We start from the raw sequence: 15729 nt of genomic DNA, 5'->3' as shown, positions 1-15729 counted from the left end.
GGCCCAGGCGTTCTGCATTGTTCCTTGTTGCTTTCCTCAACCCAGCCCACACCTGTGCAAACAACCCCTCTGGTAAACTCCTGAACAGTTTGAATGACCCATCTGTTTCCTCCCAGGACCCAGATTAACACAGACTGCCTGAGCTAAGCCTTCACAGAAGTGTTCTCCAGCCTCAAAACAACTATCCGAGGGAGGGGCTGTTATCAGCCCCAGTGGTGGATGAGGAAACTGAGGTTTGACTTACCCAAGGTCGAGGAAGTGGCAGAATTTGAACCCAGCTCTGTCTGGCAACAGAGATTAACAGAGTTAATCGCTGGCTTGCCTGCTGGAGAGGAAGAGTGACTCCAGTCCTGGGAACCTTCAGGCAGCTCCAGGAAGGGGATGGCCCATCTGTTAGGCAATCATTGATTAACAAACATTTATTGAGCACCTATTATGAGCCAGGCACGGTGCTAAACACTAGGATTTAGAGATTAAAGGGAGCTCCCCTTCCTCTGGAGGAGCCCACAGCTTAGACTTGCAGCTTTGCTAGCATGCGTGGGAATGAAAAGGAATCAATGTCCTGCTGCCCCACCACCAGCCAATTAAACCAGGGTCTCTGGTGGTGGAGCCTGATCATTCCTGAATGAGTGACAAGGTTGAGGGCTGGAGTGGAGGCCGGGCTTCAGTGCAATGAGGGGACAGAGAGGTTGAGACAATGTGTGGCTGGGCTGACTGGGGAACACGGGCTGGCCCTGTGGGATTTGGGAAGACAGAGGCTGGCAGAGGTGAGTGGTCTAGGCTAGGGGAGGAACTGGCCTGTGAGTTTGCAATTATTTATTCAACAGACACGAAGTGGGCAGCCCCTGAAGCTCAATAAATCCCTGTGTTTTCTGTGTGGAGACGGTCTTTCAGACCCCTACACCACGGGAGGCTTCCTTCCTAAGAAGGCTGGGCACTGGGGAGCCACCCACACTCCTTCCTGTCCCCTGAAACTGGTGCAAGCTTGAGAAAGCTGCTGGCTGTGGCCAAGGCCAGGACCAGGGAAGAGAGTATGTCCCCAACATAACCTCCATCAGCCCCCACCACCGAGCGTGGACTCCATGGCCCTTACCAGGTCTTTCCAGTTTCTACCAGGCCCTTTAATGCTCTATTCTGTGGCCCACCTATTGGCAAGAAGAAAGGAATTTTTGAGTATATGGAACATCTTTTCCCTCCCTAGAACACCCAAGAGGTCAGTCTTGTTCCAGGAGATAAATGAGGTGACTCCCAGGGAGGAGACTCAGCCCTGTCCTCAGGGAGCCCCAGTCTGAGGGAGACACAGCCCTGACTCAGGGAGCCCCAGTCTGAGGGGGACACAGCCCTGACTCAGGGAGCCCCAGTCTGAGGAGACACAGCCCTGACTCAGGGAGCCCCAGTCTGAGGGGACACAGCCCTGCCTTCTACAGCAATGGCTACACTGCCCCAGTGGAGTCGTAGGCCAGCCTGTCTAGAGGGCTGGAGGCCCTAAAAGAATGGTTGGTAGCCTGAGGCCTGCCCAGGGAGCAGGGTGAAGCCTGACAACGGTTCTCTCCATGTCTGTCTCTCCCTCAGGAGTGCGGCAGAAAGGGAAGAAAGAATGAAAGGAGGAATAGCGGGAGCCAGGCAGAACAGCCTCAGTGCAAACTTTCTTTTCCTTCCCCCCAGAGGACAGTCGTGACTTCGGCTGTTCCTCTGGGTACCCTCAGCCCTTCCGCCCACCACCCATGGCCCTTCTCCCCTCATGACCAGTTAGTTACACACCAGGTCCCTCCTCCTCCTCCGGCTGAGGCCTGCAGGCCCTGACCCCTCCCCCACACCCACCACATTGCACGGGTTCCAGCAGCTGAGAATGATCACTGAGCGGATAGCCTGTGCCTGGCGCTGCTTGAAACCTTTGTCCGTAGGATTGTTTAATCCTAACAACAGCACTAGGAAGTAGCTGCTATATATATATTTTAACAACTAGTAATCAATTTATTACAATAGTTGACCTAAGCATCTGCAATGGTGACTTCAGCCTTCACTCCTGGGCACATCACTAATGGAAGTAATGAGCTGATAATCTCGGAAGACCGTGCAAGTCAATTAGTCACTTGTGGGTTCTTATCTGGAATACATCCTGTGTCTTAGAAACTTCACCACAAGTTTTTTTTTTTTTTTTTTTTTTTTTTTTTTTTTTTTTGAGACAAGGTTTTGCTCTGTCGCCCAGACTGGAGTGCAGTGGCACAATCTCGGCTCACTGCAACCTCTGCCTCCTGGGTTCAAGTGATTCTCCTACCTCAGCCTCCTGAGTAGCTGGGACTACAGATGTGTGCCACCACGCCTGGTTAATTTTTGTATTTTTTTGTAGAGATGGGGTTTCACCACGTTGGCCAGGCTGGTCTTGAGCTCCTGGGCTCAAGTGATCCACCCGCCTCGGCCTCCAAAGTGCTAGGATTACAGGTGTGAGTCACTGCTCCCAGCCCACCACAAGTTTTTCTTAGGGTGATTCTCAAAGTCCTGAGAGGCATCAGAACTGGCCCTGTCACTCTCAAGAGTCCTTTCCTTGGTGCCTCTGATCAAGTCAGCACACACCTCCAGGGATTTTTCCTTGTGGCTGGTTAGGGTAATTCCAATTCCATGATTTGTCACATCTGGCTCCATGAGTGTTTTTCTGGTGTCCTTAAAAGCCACAGCTGGGCCAGGCGCGGTGGCTCGCGGCTGTAATCCAAGCACTTTGGGAGGCTGAGGTGGGTGGATCACTTGAGGTCAGGAGTTCAAGACCAGACTGGCCAACATGGCGAAACCCTGTCTCTACTAAAAATACAAAAATTAGCCTGGCATGTTGTCAGGCGCCTGTAACCCCAACTACTCGGGAGGCTGAGGCAGGTGAATCACTTCAAACTGGGAGGCAGAGGTTGCAGTGAGCCGAGATTACACCATTGCACTCCACCCTGGGCAACAGAGCAAGACTCCGTCTCAAAAACAACAACAAAAAACAAAAACAAAACAAAACAAAAAAACATCACAGCTGCAGTGCAGCTTCCTGACCAACTCGTTTCTTGGTGAGCGAACAGCGGTGACTCGCAGCGGGAAATGGCGGACCAGAGCTCCGTAACACCCATAACCGCATCATCCTGAAAAAGAGGCTTCTATTATTATCTTCATCGTATAGCTGAGGAAACAGAGGCACAGGGAGGCTAAGCGACTTACCCAAGGTTGCAGAGCTGGTAAGCTCTGGAGGTTGAACCCAGGCAGCCTGGGCAGAGCACCTGCTCACTGTCCTGCCTCTCCTCGGAAGTTTGCCAGTTGGATGAGGTGCTGAGGGGAGGCCAAAGCTTGGAGGGATGGAGTTGACAGAAGCAGGAAGGAAGGAACTCGAGCTGGAACTTGTTCCCAGGAGTGCTCGCATATTCTTCTGCTGGGAGACTGAGGGGTTGGGGGTTGAGGCCGCTCTGGCCCAGTATGGACAAGGAGCAGCACGGGTTGTAAATTAATCGCCCTCTGAGGCGGGCAGGTCCATCCAGCCTTGTACAGATGGCAGCCCATGATCAGGGCAGAAGAATCTAGCTCGGCTGCATCTGGAGCCAGGGTTAGCCTCCCTTCCGTCCCTCTCCTGGAGGGGAAGATGAATCATACTGGCTTCAAGTTGCCACAGGATGGGCCAAGAGGAATGGACCAATCCTCCTCAGACAGCTCTCTGGCCATGCACCTAGCCCCTGCCCCACAGCTGAGTCTGTAGGTGACTAAACTGCCGCCCACCCAGATGCCACCTCTAGATGCTAATTTTCATGTATTAGTTCCTTTAATCCTCACAACAGCCCCCTGTGGTGGGAACTGTTGTTATCCTGGTTCTACTACAAGTTCAGAGAGGTTGAATCACTTGTCCAAGGTCACACACCTCCAGCTAACTCTGGAACCAGTGTTCCTGACCACTAGGCACTTGCCTCTGCATTCCGCAGCCTTGTCGAGCCAGTTCACGCAGCTGGGGTTGGACTTCAGGTTTTTCTCTGAGTCTCCTGGCCCACGTGGGAACAGAGCTCTGAGACTGGGGTCCTGGACCTTTGTGTCCAGCTCTGCACCCTGCTCCCCATCTTGCTCCCCTCAGCAATTGGTTGTGGTGTGTCCTCAAATGTCTGCACCTGGGTCTGCAGGTGCCTGAAACAGCCTGGCATGGTGGTTCAGAGCTTGGGCACTGGAGTGCCCATATACCAGCCCTGCTGTGTGGTCCTGGGCAAGTTACCTAACCTCTCTGGGTTTCAGTTTCCATTCCTGCCAGGTGGGGATAATAATCTCTGATGGGGTGGCCCAGGTGTCTGAATTTTTAAATCAGCACCCTAGGTGGATCTGATATCCATGAAAGTCTGAAACCTCTAGGGAGGGGAGGGTCATATAATCGTCTGGATGCTGGTCAGTGGGGACCAGATCTACTAACCCTAAGATTCCCTGATCTCTCACCCTCTATCCTCAACAGGACACTAGGGAACCCCCCTCTCCCCACTGCAGTACTGGCCTGTGAGTTGAACTTTCCACAATTGCCCAAATCTCTCTTATATGACAAGGAGCCCCCAGGCATTCTGGTCACAGCATCCAGTCTCTCTCCTTAGGAAGCAGGTACAATCTGTCTAACACAGGCTTGCAGGCGGATGAGTGTGCATGGGTGTGCATGTGCATCTCTGTGTGTGGCGGTGTTTCTGCATGTGTATCTCCGTGTTTCTGTACTTGTGAGTGTCCCTGTATCTCTGCACATGCCCTTTCAGCAGCAGCGTCTGGTGATGAAGCAGTTGGGGCTGGTGCTTCTGCTGGGAGTGGCGGCAGCTCCCTCTCACAGCTCAGAGCCCTCTTGGCCCCTTGGCTCCCCACATCCCAGGGGCCTCCACACCTGGTTTCTGGCTTCTGAGCCCTCCTAAACTGAGGCTGCTTTCCGTTCATTATTTCCTGCCTGAGTCCTGGAGCAGCATCTTTAACTATTCACTGCACAGAGCGCAAGCTGAGGCCGCAGAGCTGGGAGCTGCAAAGGCCACTGGAGCAGGCTGAGGTCCTGTAGCAGAGTGGAAGGACCACAGAGTCCACGTGTGGGACCTGCCTCCTGTCTGGTACAAGCTGTGCGACTTTGGGGCCCTCCTTGAGCTTCAGTGTCATCATCTTTAAAATGGGGACATTAATAACTATGTCATGGGTTGTTATGAGGAAATGAGAGTTCAGAGCCCATGGTCTCATCGGGGACATCAAATCATCAGATTATAACACAACGTGCGGTGAGGGCCGAACTGTTCATAATAATCGTAAGCGACTTTTCCTGAGGGTTTTCTCAGCGTCACACACTGGGCCAAGCCCATCACAAGCCCTCACTTGATCCCCACATCGACTCCATGAATTGGCCTCTGTTATTTCTCTGTTTTGCAGATGATGCCGCTGAGACCCAGATGTGTGAGATGACTTGCCCAAGGTCCCACAGCCAGTAATTTCAACGCAGGCAGTCAAGCCAAGCATTGAGGGAGACGGAGGAAGCGGGGAGCAACTGTGCCTGGATGGGTGAGGGTGGAGGGTTGCACAGGTCAGGGGGCTTGTTCTGGCTCCCGCCAAGGGAGTCAGTTGAGAGCAAAGGTCCAGAGACTGTGGGGTGAGAGTGGCCTCACAACCCAGTGGGGTGGGCTGTGGCTCCTCATCAGGAGGGGCTGGCTGTGGTCCTGAGCATCCCTCGTTGTTGAAGGTAATAAACCTGCCTCTTTATCCCCCTCCGAAGAGGCCGTTTTGTTACTCTTCGGTTCTCCCGGCACCATAGCGCCAATAAGCCCCGTCTTTATGGCCAACAGCAGACACACTGAGCTGGTTAGGAACGCTCCCTTGCCCGGTGTTTGCCCAGCATCTAAGAGGAGGCCTGGGCCCTATTTCCTCACTCCTCTGTAGCAGAGCTGAGCGCCTTCTTTCTTTTTTAATAGTTCCACTCCAGGAGCCGAGTCCCCTAATCTCTTTTCCAATCTTTGGTTACAACACTTGATTAATCCACAGCCATGCAGTGTGTGTGAAAGGTCTCCTGGTTCCTGGGAGTGCTGGCTGTGATGACATCATCCTAGAAGTCACTGACCGGATTGGGGACGGGGCTGATGCTCACTGAGTGCCTGGCACACTATGTGCCGGGCCCTGGGCTACACAACGGACATGAACACTTCCCAGAGTCAACCCTACAAGCGCATGACCTTGGGCAAGTTACTTGACCTCTGTGGGCCTCAGTTGCCTTATCAGTAATTTGGGGGTAATAATAGGACTCACTTCCCCGGAATAAATGACTTTCTCCAAGTAAAGCAACTTAGAGTATGGTATCTCCACAGACCAAGCCCTATAGAGGTGATGGGGATAAGGCTTGGGGGCTAGGGATCCTGCCTAGGTTTTAGCTGGGATTTAGATCCAGGCCTCTCTGGCTCCTAAACTCATCCTTATTTCACCACATTCTGCTGGCATCCAATCCAAGCTCTTCCTTCTACGGGAAAGGCAAAACCCAACCCGGAGGGGTGCAAAGCAAAGGCAAAACCCAGCCTGGAGCCACTTCCCCAAGAGCACACAGCAGCAAGCTAGGAGGCCATGTGGGACAGTGCCTTGCATGAGGAACAGCCACTTCCCCTCTCTGGGCCTCAGTTTCCTCACCTGTAAAATGGGTGAAGGGGTTGGTTGGACTCCAAGGGCCCTAAGGCACTGCTGGTTCCATATTTGAGTGGTAGAGCCTGAACTTGAATAACAGATTTGTCATGGTAGAAGGGACCATAAAGCTCAGCCCATTGAAACTGCTGGTCCCAGAGCTCTGCACACTCCACAGACCCATTGTATTTGGCTTGCAGAGCGTTTTTAGAATTTACATTTGAATTTGTTTAGACAGGCTGCTGTCTCCGGGCTCCACAGCTGGCTCCGCTCCCTAAAGCCTCACACCAGGTCTCCTTATACCCTTCGTACCCCTATCTCCTTGGTCCCTGATCTGCTTCAAACTCCTCATTGCTCAGAAAATAATAATTGATATTGTTAATGAGCTCTTCCTATGGGTCAGATGCTGTTCTAAGCCCATTCATAGGATCTAACTCATCTAACCCTCATAGCATGCCTCTATGCAGGTATCGTTACGAGCCCATTTTACAGATGAGGAACACAAGGCTCAGGGCAGTTAAGTAATTTGCCTAACACCCTTGGGCAGGACCAAGGCCAAAGAAGGAGCATAATTTACCAAATTGGCAAAATAGATGATCCGGATTCACTGTGCAGTGCTCTGTACATGAAACAGCCTCAGCCAGGGCAGGCATTTTTAGGGGGCTCCCTCTGGACCTGCCCTTTGGGGTATGGTAGAAAGAAGGAGAAGAAGAGGTGTGTCCCCTAGCTCCACACTCTTTCCACCAGACAATGACCACCCTCTACCCCGCCCGGTCTCTCTGGGGGTCCTATATCCTAGCGGCTGCAGAGGATCAAAACAGCCAGTTAAAAGCAAAAACCCGCAGCATTTTCTTCACAATTCCCTCTGCCTCTTGAGGAAGAAGGCACAAGTGTGCGCAGGAGCTTTCAAGTTCTTGGGAACAGAAATGAGATACTCTCATGGCTCTTCCTCTGCGTTTGAGGCCCTCGGTGCAAAGTGCTATTATTAGCATTGCCTTCACTATCTTCCAAACAGGCTTCCCCTGGAAGAAGTAATTAAATGCATTATTCTATGCAAAATAAAAGCACATATCCACATTTGCAGCCTCTGACACTATCCCACTCATTTTGTGATTTTTACAGTTGGGAAGCTTTTTGTTGCATCCCATCCAAAGAGGGCAATTCGCCCTGGCACAGGGCCCATGGAGGGTAGAGGGCAGGCTCTGGTGAGAGCCTAGCAGTTGGATGAGGTGGTTTGTTTGTGAATTTTGAGGCTGGAAATTGGGGCCATGTGAGAAATGGAAGCACTGAAGTATCTGGGCCAGGCAGGGCTGAGCCAAATCCCTTCAGACCAGACGGAGAATGAGGATTAGAGGGGTTGGCCACCAGCCCCAGGTGACCCAGCCTTGGGGGATGCCCTGCTTCCTCTGAGCTGGGCAATTCCTAGCAAGAAGACTCCTGTCTGAATCTTGCCTACTGGAGCCGGAGACTGAGCTTTCTTTCTTTCTTCCTTCTTCCTTTCTTCCTTCCTTCCTTTCCTTCCTTCCTTCCTTCCCTCCCTCCCTCCTTCCTTCTTTCCTTCCTTCCTTCCTGCCTTCCTTTCTTTCCTTCCTTCCTTCCTCCCTCCCTCCCTCTCTCCTTCCTTCCTTCCTTCCTTCTTTCTTTCTTTCTTTTCTTTTTTTTTTTTGAGACAGAGTTTCCCTCTCGTTGCCCAGGCTGGAGTGCAATGGCATGATCTCGGCTCACTGCAACCTCCACCTCCCAGGTTCAAGTGATTCTCATGCCTCAGCCTCCCGAGTAGCTGGGACTACAGGTGCCCACCACCATGCCCGGCTAATTTTTGTATTTTTAGTAGAGAAGGGGTTTCTCCATGTTGGTCAGGGTGTTCTCGAACTCCTGACTTCAGGTGATCCTCCCGCCTCGGCCTCCCGAAGTGCTGGGATTACAGGTGTGAGCCACCATGCCCGGCCTGAGCTCCTTTCTTAATTCCTCCCTCTCCTTTAGCCTCCATAGCAAATCTGTTTCCTGGTGTTGCTTGTTTGATTTACTCAACAGTTTCAAATGCATCTGCTTTTCTCCCTGGAGGCCAGGGCCTTAGTGTGGTCCCACTGTAACAGGAGAGCAGTGGCTAAGGGCACAGGACTGTGGGGTAGGAGCCGGGGTCTGAATCTTGGCTTTACTGTGACTTGAGCTGTAACCTTGAACTAGGGTTGCTCGATTCAGAAAGTCAAAAATACAGGCTGCCCATTTGAATTGAATATGCAATGTTTGGGATATATTTATGCTTTAAAAAATTCCTTGCTTATCTGAAATTCAAATGTAACTGCTCATTCTGTATTTTATCTGGCAACCCTACCTTGGACAAATTCTTTAACTTCTCAGTTCCCATGTCTATAAAATAGGGATAATAATGGCACCTACTTCAAAGGTGGTTCTGAGGGTTAAATGAGTTAAAAATACAAAATGCTTAGAACAGGACGATAATGACCATCTCACTTAATTAGTGTATTAAGAAGTGCTTCATATATTGAAAAATGCCTTGCAAATGCTGTTGATGTGTTATTTTTGCTGTATCTTCCCTCTCCCCTGACTTCATCAGAGGCAGCAAACCGGCAAAACGCAGGTGAGGGAGAAAGAGGTTAGACCTAAGAGGAATTTCCTGGCAGGAAGGATCAGTCACATCCCTCCTGCACAGGAGCCCCAAAACTTGAAGATGCTGCAGCTGGTGACATGTGGGCTGGGGAGATGGGTGGTAGGGCTGTAGCATGCAGACAGTGACAAGCTCTCTAGGACAATGAGAATGAATGAACTGTGACTCCCCCAGCCACAGAGATGAGTCACACAAACACTGCCAGGCTGGCTGAAAGAAACCAGATACGAAAGAATGCATAACATGGGACTCTTTTTTTTTTTTTTTTTGAAACGGAGTCTCGCTCTGTCTCCCAGGCTGGAGTGCAATGGCGCAATCTCGGCTCACTGCAACCTCCGCCTCTTGGGTTCAAGTGATTCTCCTGCCTCAGCCTCCCGAGTAGCTGGGATTACAGGTGCGCACCACCAAGCCCGGCTCATTTTTGTAATTTTAGTAGAGATGGGGTTTCACCATGTCGGTGAGGCTGGTCTCAAGCTCCTGACTTTGTGATTCACCCCCTTGGCCCCCTAAAGTGTTGGGATTACAGGTGTGAGTCACTGCACCTGGCAGGACTCTATTTATATAAAGTTCAGAAGCAGGGAAAACTGAACCGCATTGTTGAGGGAACACACAAACAGAGAAAGGTAGGAAGCGACTGCCTGGGACCCCTGGGGAAGAGAAGGTCAATGGGAAGGGATCCACAAGCTGCTGGATCCACAAGCTGCTGGCGAGGTTCTGGTCCGTGACTGAGGTGGTGGCTACCCTGCTCTGAAAGAATTTGTTAATGGAACATTTGTTTCATGCCCTTTTCTGGACGTGAGATTTGTTCCACAATGCTAAAAGGTTAGGGGAGAGGGAAGAGGGTCACGCTTGGGAAGCACCTGAAGCTCACCTTCTTCCTGGAAGGCGCCTGAAGTTCTACCTTCTTCTGGAGAAGGGCCTCCAGGGAAGAGGTGGAAGCTGACCTTCCCGTGCCCCCAAAGTTAGAAAGTAAAGCTAGAAAGCAGGGCAGCCTGCGTGTTGCTGGCCTGAGTCAGACTCATTAAGATTCCTTCTCAATCTGCCCTGGGGTCCACAGGGCAAAGAGAAACCTGTGAACCGTGCAGGCAACTGGGGTGAGAGAGAAAGATTGGCAGGGAGCAGGGAGAGAGGTGGAGGTGAGGAGGAAGACAGGTGGGGTTGGGGGGAGACGGAGTGGGGAAGAGAGATGAGGAGAGAGGCTGAGGACCCTAGGCCAGCACGCCAGGTCTGAATTCTTTAGCCAATCCATTCTAATGACAGCTCTTCAGTGTGCTCCTCCCTGCCTCCCCCAGGAGCGGGGATAATTACTGAAGATAATGATCACTTAGGGGGCAGGGGGCACTTTTCATTAACCCCAGACCTGGAATCCAACTGCCCTTCCCAAGGAGGAGTCTGCCCCTCACCCCATCCTGCAGGGCCCACTCCTGCCAGCCCCTACCTTGAGTCGTGCCACTGGCAAGTCCCTGTGCCTGTCTTCACCTTAATTCCTGGGTGAGTGACATTTAAGGGCGAGCTCTTCATTGGGCCATAACAATTTACAAGCCAGGCAGTGGTGGGTTGTTCTGAGGTCCGCGGGGAGCGGTGGCCCTTTATCATCTGCCGAGGTGAGGGGCCAAGTGATGCATGGCTCCTCATTAAAGCCTCGCCGACAACACCAGGGAAGTAAAACATTTTAGCAACCCATTCACTTTTCATTTCCCAAGGCACCCTCTGCGTCAGGAAAGCCACTCCTGACTTAGGGCAGCTGGGAAGCACAGAGGCCTTTAAATGTCTTATTTATATCTTCCCGTCCCTCCCTCGGGGCGCCGTCTAAGGCAGGAAGCCAGCAGGGCTTCATGCTGCCATCCCAGTCCCCGAGCTGCTCCCCATTTCAGCCCTGAGAACAGGCACCCCAGAACATCTCTTGCTGGGGTTTACAAAGTGGTTTCATTCACCCACCACATCTTCACTGAGCCCCTCAACCGCTCAAGATCTGTCAGTAGTAAGTGCAGAGGCTGGATTTGAACTTGGGTATCTGGGGCACATTTAAAGCCAGACCTTCCCACAAAGAGGTGAGACCAAGCAGGGGGAGCTCAGGGGAGGTGACCTAGGGTTGACCCTGAAGCCGGCAGAGGTGTGGAACAGGGATACCCAGCGGCCCTCCCTGGAAGACAACTCATTTTTGCAGGAGAAGGTAGGGTGGATGGGGAGACAGAGTGACCTTTCTTTCTCATCTCAAGCTTCACTACTGTGAGGCTCTGAGATTTTCTCTTTCCATTTGTGCCTCTCTCTGGCTTGTCCTCTCTCCCTTGTCTTTTCTTTTTCCCCCTCACTACTCTCCTACTTCCTCCTTTTTGTCTGTCTCCATCTCTCAGGCATTTTCTAGAGAAACAACCTGGTGAGCTGGGAAGAAGAAATGACGTGGCCTTGGCCCGCGAGCACCTGGCTTCACAGCCAGCTTTGCCGCCGCCGGCTGAGTCTGGACATCTCTGAGCTTCTTCCATTTCTCATGTGCAAAATGGGTCTTGGCCTGGCGTGGTGGCTCACGCCTATAATCTCAGCACTCTCAAATGAGTGTGAGACCCTGGAAAGTCCTGGAAATCTCCTCATCTCCTCTTGAGAACTTTTAACATCAAGAAAAGCCCTGACCAGGCATGGTGGCTCACACCTGTAATCCCAGCACTTTGGGAGGCCGAGGCGGGTGGATCACGAGGTCAAGAGATCGTGACCATCCTGGCCAACATGGTGAACCCCCGTCTCTACTAACAGTACAAAAATTAGCTGGGTGTGCTGGCAGGCCCCTGTAATCCCAGCTACTCGGGAGGCTGAGGCAGGAGAATCACTTGAACCTGGGAGGCAGAGGTTGCAGTAAACTGAGATTGTACCACTGCACTCCAGCCTGGGCGACAAGAAGGAAACTCTGTCCCCAAAAAACATAAAAAATAAAATGGGTCTAGCTGTCTTTCATTTTCAACAGTGGCTGCAAAGATGAGGAGCCCAGCCCAGAAGAGGTATCCAGTGGATGCTGGTACCGGAGGCAGACCTGGCCCACAGTCCATTACAAATCTAGGCTCCCTCTTCCTTGGTGTGGAATGTCTGGTTGAGAAGTAGCTGCCCAGCCGGGAACCCCATTTTTCAGACCCCTTTGTATATAGGGGGGCTGATTTCCAGTTCTTCCCCATGGACTGTGTGCAGGGCGTGGTGTGCTGCTTTCAGATGGAAGGATCAAGAATTGGTCTTTCCCTGCCTGGTGGCTGCACAAGAAAAAATCGGAGTTCTTCGAGGGGGCAGAGCCAGAAGAGGGAGGGAGCAGGGGGAGGCCGCCCTGACAGCAGAGCTGGCGCTGGGCTGTGACTGAACAGGAAACGAACTTTCACAGGCTGAGCCACTGACATGGGGCTAACCCGTTACAGCAGTGGCGTTACCGCTTCTTTTTTCCATCCCTCCCTGGCAACTGTCTTGATCCCTGTCCAGCTGTCCAGGCCTCATGATCTGGTGGGAGTGCCTCCCATTCCCTCTGACCTAGGCCCTTGCCCTGACTCAGGCCGGGCTGCCCTGGTGTCCACGGTGGGCCAGATGTGGCCATCTTGGCCATCAGACTCAGGGCAGACTGGGACCTTCTGCCCAGGTGCCAAGTGCAGTCCCCACCTCAGTGGATGCTGAGAGGTCGGTCTGGTGGCCCAGGAGGTCTCACTTAGTCATACGGTCCTCTGCGGATCGGTGTATGGGGACCCAAGCCACACTGCACTTTGGAAATCCTGCTCTCCCGCAGGAGCGCCCGGGGAAGGAGAAGCCACCATCCGTCAGTGCAGTTAGCCTTGGCCCCACATCCTCTCTGGCCCTGGCTTACGTCTTCGGGGGCTTTGTGGGCCTCCTTGTGCAGCCTCCCCATGGTGCTGGGCTGGGGCCTCCTGCATTTCCATGGTTTTTATGATCCTGTCTTCTCCCAAGGCCTCCCTTAACCTCTGCCTTGCTTCCCCTGACCTTTCCCCACCTGTCCTGACTTCTCACCTCTGTTCCCTGCCGCCTGCTCCAGGTCTTCCCGAGCAGATGCTGTGGTGCAGACGCCTAGGTCTTCCTCGGAATAGAAGCACAGCCAGAGACTCAAAGAGGTCACCTCCAGGGGTGAGCTTTCTCTTTGCCTCTGTCTTAGCAGAGCATGAAGTCCCTGGAGGGCGACGATGGCAAATTGGATACAAATCTCTCCGTGGCAGATTCACTTTCCTGGGATTAGGCCGACTCTCACGCTGGCCCTCCCCAGACGGACTCTGCCCTGAGTCATTGGTACCTGATGGCAGAATGGGCAGCAGCTTTCCTCCCCTGGCCTTCTCTCCCGGTCCCTGCCTCACCACCCCGAGTCCTTGGTACACCCTCTACCCCTAAGCCCACCCTCTCCCAACTTGAAGCCCCTGATCCTCTGCCACCAAACCACGACCCTGACCTTACTTCTGAACTCTGAGTGGCATTAATTGCCTCGAAACATGTCTTAGGCTAATCTCCCAGACTCTGGTCCCTGTACTCTTCTTTTGACAAGGTGAGGGCTCAGTTCCAGTTATCCTGAGGCGGTGTTGAGGGGGTGGACATTGGAACAACCCCTCTGCCTCTGATCAGCTACCTGAGCAGCACAGGTGAGTGATTCACCTGAAGATTCTGAGCCAACAGCATAGCCTCTGCTCTAAGACAGACGGACAGACAGACAAGGGCGGTGAAGTATTCTGGTACATGTGGTACTGAGAGGCCCAAAGAAGAATGGCCAGTTTCACTGGGGCGGGGCTGGGCTCAGCAAAAACCTCACTACGAGGAGGGAGCGTGGAGCTAAGTCTTGAAGGATGGCTAGGTGTCCAGGAGGTGGAGGAGACAGCGGTGGGGAGGGTGTTTCAGACGGAGGGCACAGCCACTGCAAGGCCCTGGAGGGAGCGTTGAGTCCCACACATGGAATAGCCAGAGGGAGAAGATGGGGAACAGACAGGGTGGAAGGGCCTTGCCTCCCTCCTGAGGAGTCTGGCCTTTATCCTGAGCGTGGTGGGAGCTGCTGAGGGAGTTAACCCAAGGACTGACCTGATCAGATTCTTTGGTTTCCTCTGCCCCGACGTCTTCTTACTTCTATTGCAACAACTGAGCTAGGCTCCCGCCCCCAGCTCTGGCTGGCACACTGTAGGTGCCCAGCATGACAGCGTGGACACCACTCATGTCTCTCACCATTGTCCCTATAATCAAATGCACAGTCCATGCAGGCTTGCCCTGCCGGCTCCTGAACAGCTGGCTGACCCACTCCGACGCCGTGGGCTCCCCTGGAGTAGTGCCCATGCTGGGTGTCGCTTTATGAATTGGGCTGTTTTTGCCACCTGGGCTGGTGTCCCCACTCCCCACCCCGTGCCATCCCCTACTTTTCCTCTTACTTGGCTCCTTCTCATCTGGAAGGTCTTGGCCACAATATCACCTACTTGGAGAGACTTTCCAGAGTGTAAAGAAGTCCCCACTGCCAAGATTTTCTCACGGATGATGCCCTTTTACTTTGTAGCACCGAACCTGGTTTGTTGTTATATAACTGCGGTTTGTTTGTGATCTGTCTCCTCCATTAGGCTAAAACCTACAGGGCACGTGGCTTTTGTCTTCCATTGCATCTTGGGACCTGGCACAGGGCACAGGGTAGGGAACCAGGACTATGTGTTGAAGGAATGAATGAGGCTCAAACCTCTGCTCAGACTCAGGGCTCCTTAAAGACAGGAATCTGCCTCCCTTTTCAGCCTGGGTCCCCTTCAGCCCCTGCACAGGGCAGGGACTGCGTCCACCCCTCTCCCTTCTCTCATGGGGTCTCCTTGCCGCAGTCAGAGCTGCAGCTGGAGCAGAAGTGCGGCTCAGGCCACTGAGGAGGCATTCACAGCTCAGACCTGCAGCCTCCTCTGACCACAGAGCCAATGCTGTGGAACTGGCCACAGGGAAACCCTGCCAGCGCCCTGAGCTTATGGCCTGGTGTTAAACCTGCACCACTGGCTTGAAAACTGCCACATCCTCTCCCTATCTTTAAAGATAGCACAGCACCTGCCTTCGTGAATCCATTTCAGTGAAAGTGTGGCTTAAAAAACAGAGCTGTACAGCAACATACACACACGCCCCAAACATCCTCACTTCCACCTTCCATCTTTTCTCTTTGCTGTTTCTGCATTCACCCCTCCGGCCCAGTCTCTTTGTCTCTGTTCCACCTATTTCTGTCTCTGTCAATCTGTGTCTCTTTCCATCTGCCTCTGTCCCTTGCTGCGTCTCTGCTTCTCTCTGCCACATTTTGTGTTTCTTTTCTGTCTCTGTCCACTTGTGTTATTCTGCATCTCACGCCCTCTCTGAGTTTTTGTTCATGTCTGCCTGCTTCGCTCACCCCCAAGGGCCCTGAGGTCCCCGCCACCCTTCGTTCCTCCGTTCCTCTGTAGCAGCCGCCTCTCTGGGTGCCACCAGCTCACACTTAGCTCTCAAGGCAATCGTAGAAAGAAGAAAGGGAGGAGGATGCTAGT

This window comes from Colobus angolensis, unplaced genomic scaffold (assembly GCF_000951035.1).
Source record: "Colobus angolensis palliatus isolate OR3802 unplaced genomic scaffold, Cang.pa_1.0 Scaffold105, whole genome shotgun sequence".
NCBI lineage: Eukaryota > Metazoa > Chordata > Mammalia > Primates > Cercopithecidae > Colobus > Colobus angolensis.
This window is presented reverse-complemented; position numbering follows the sequence as displayed.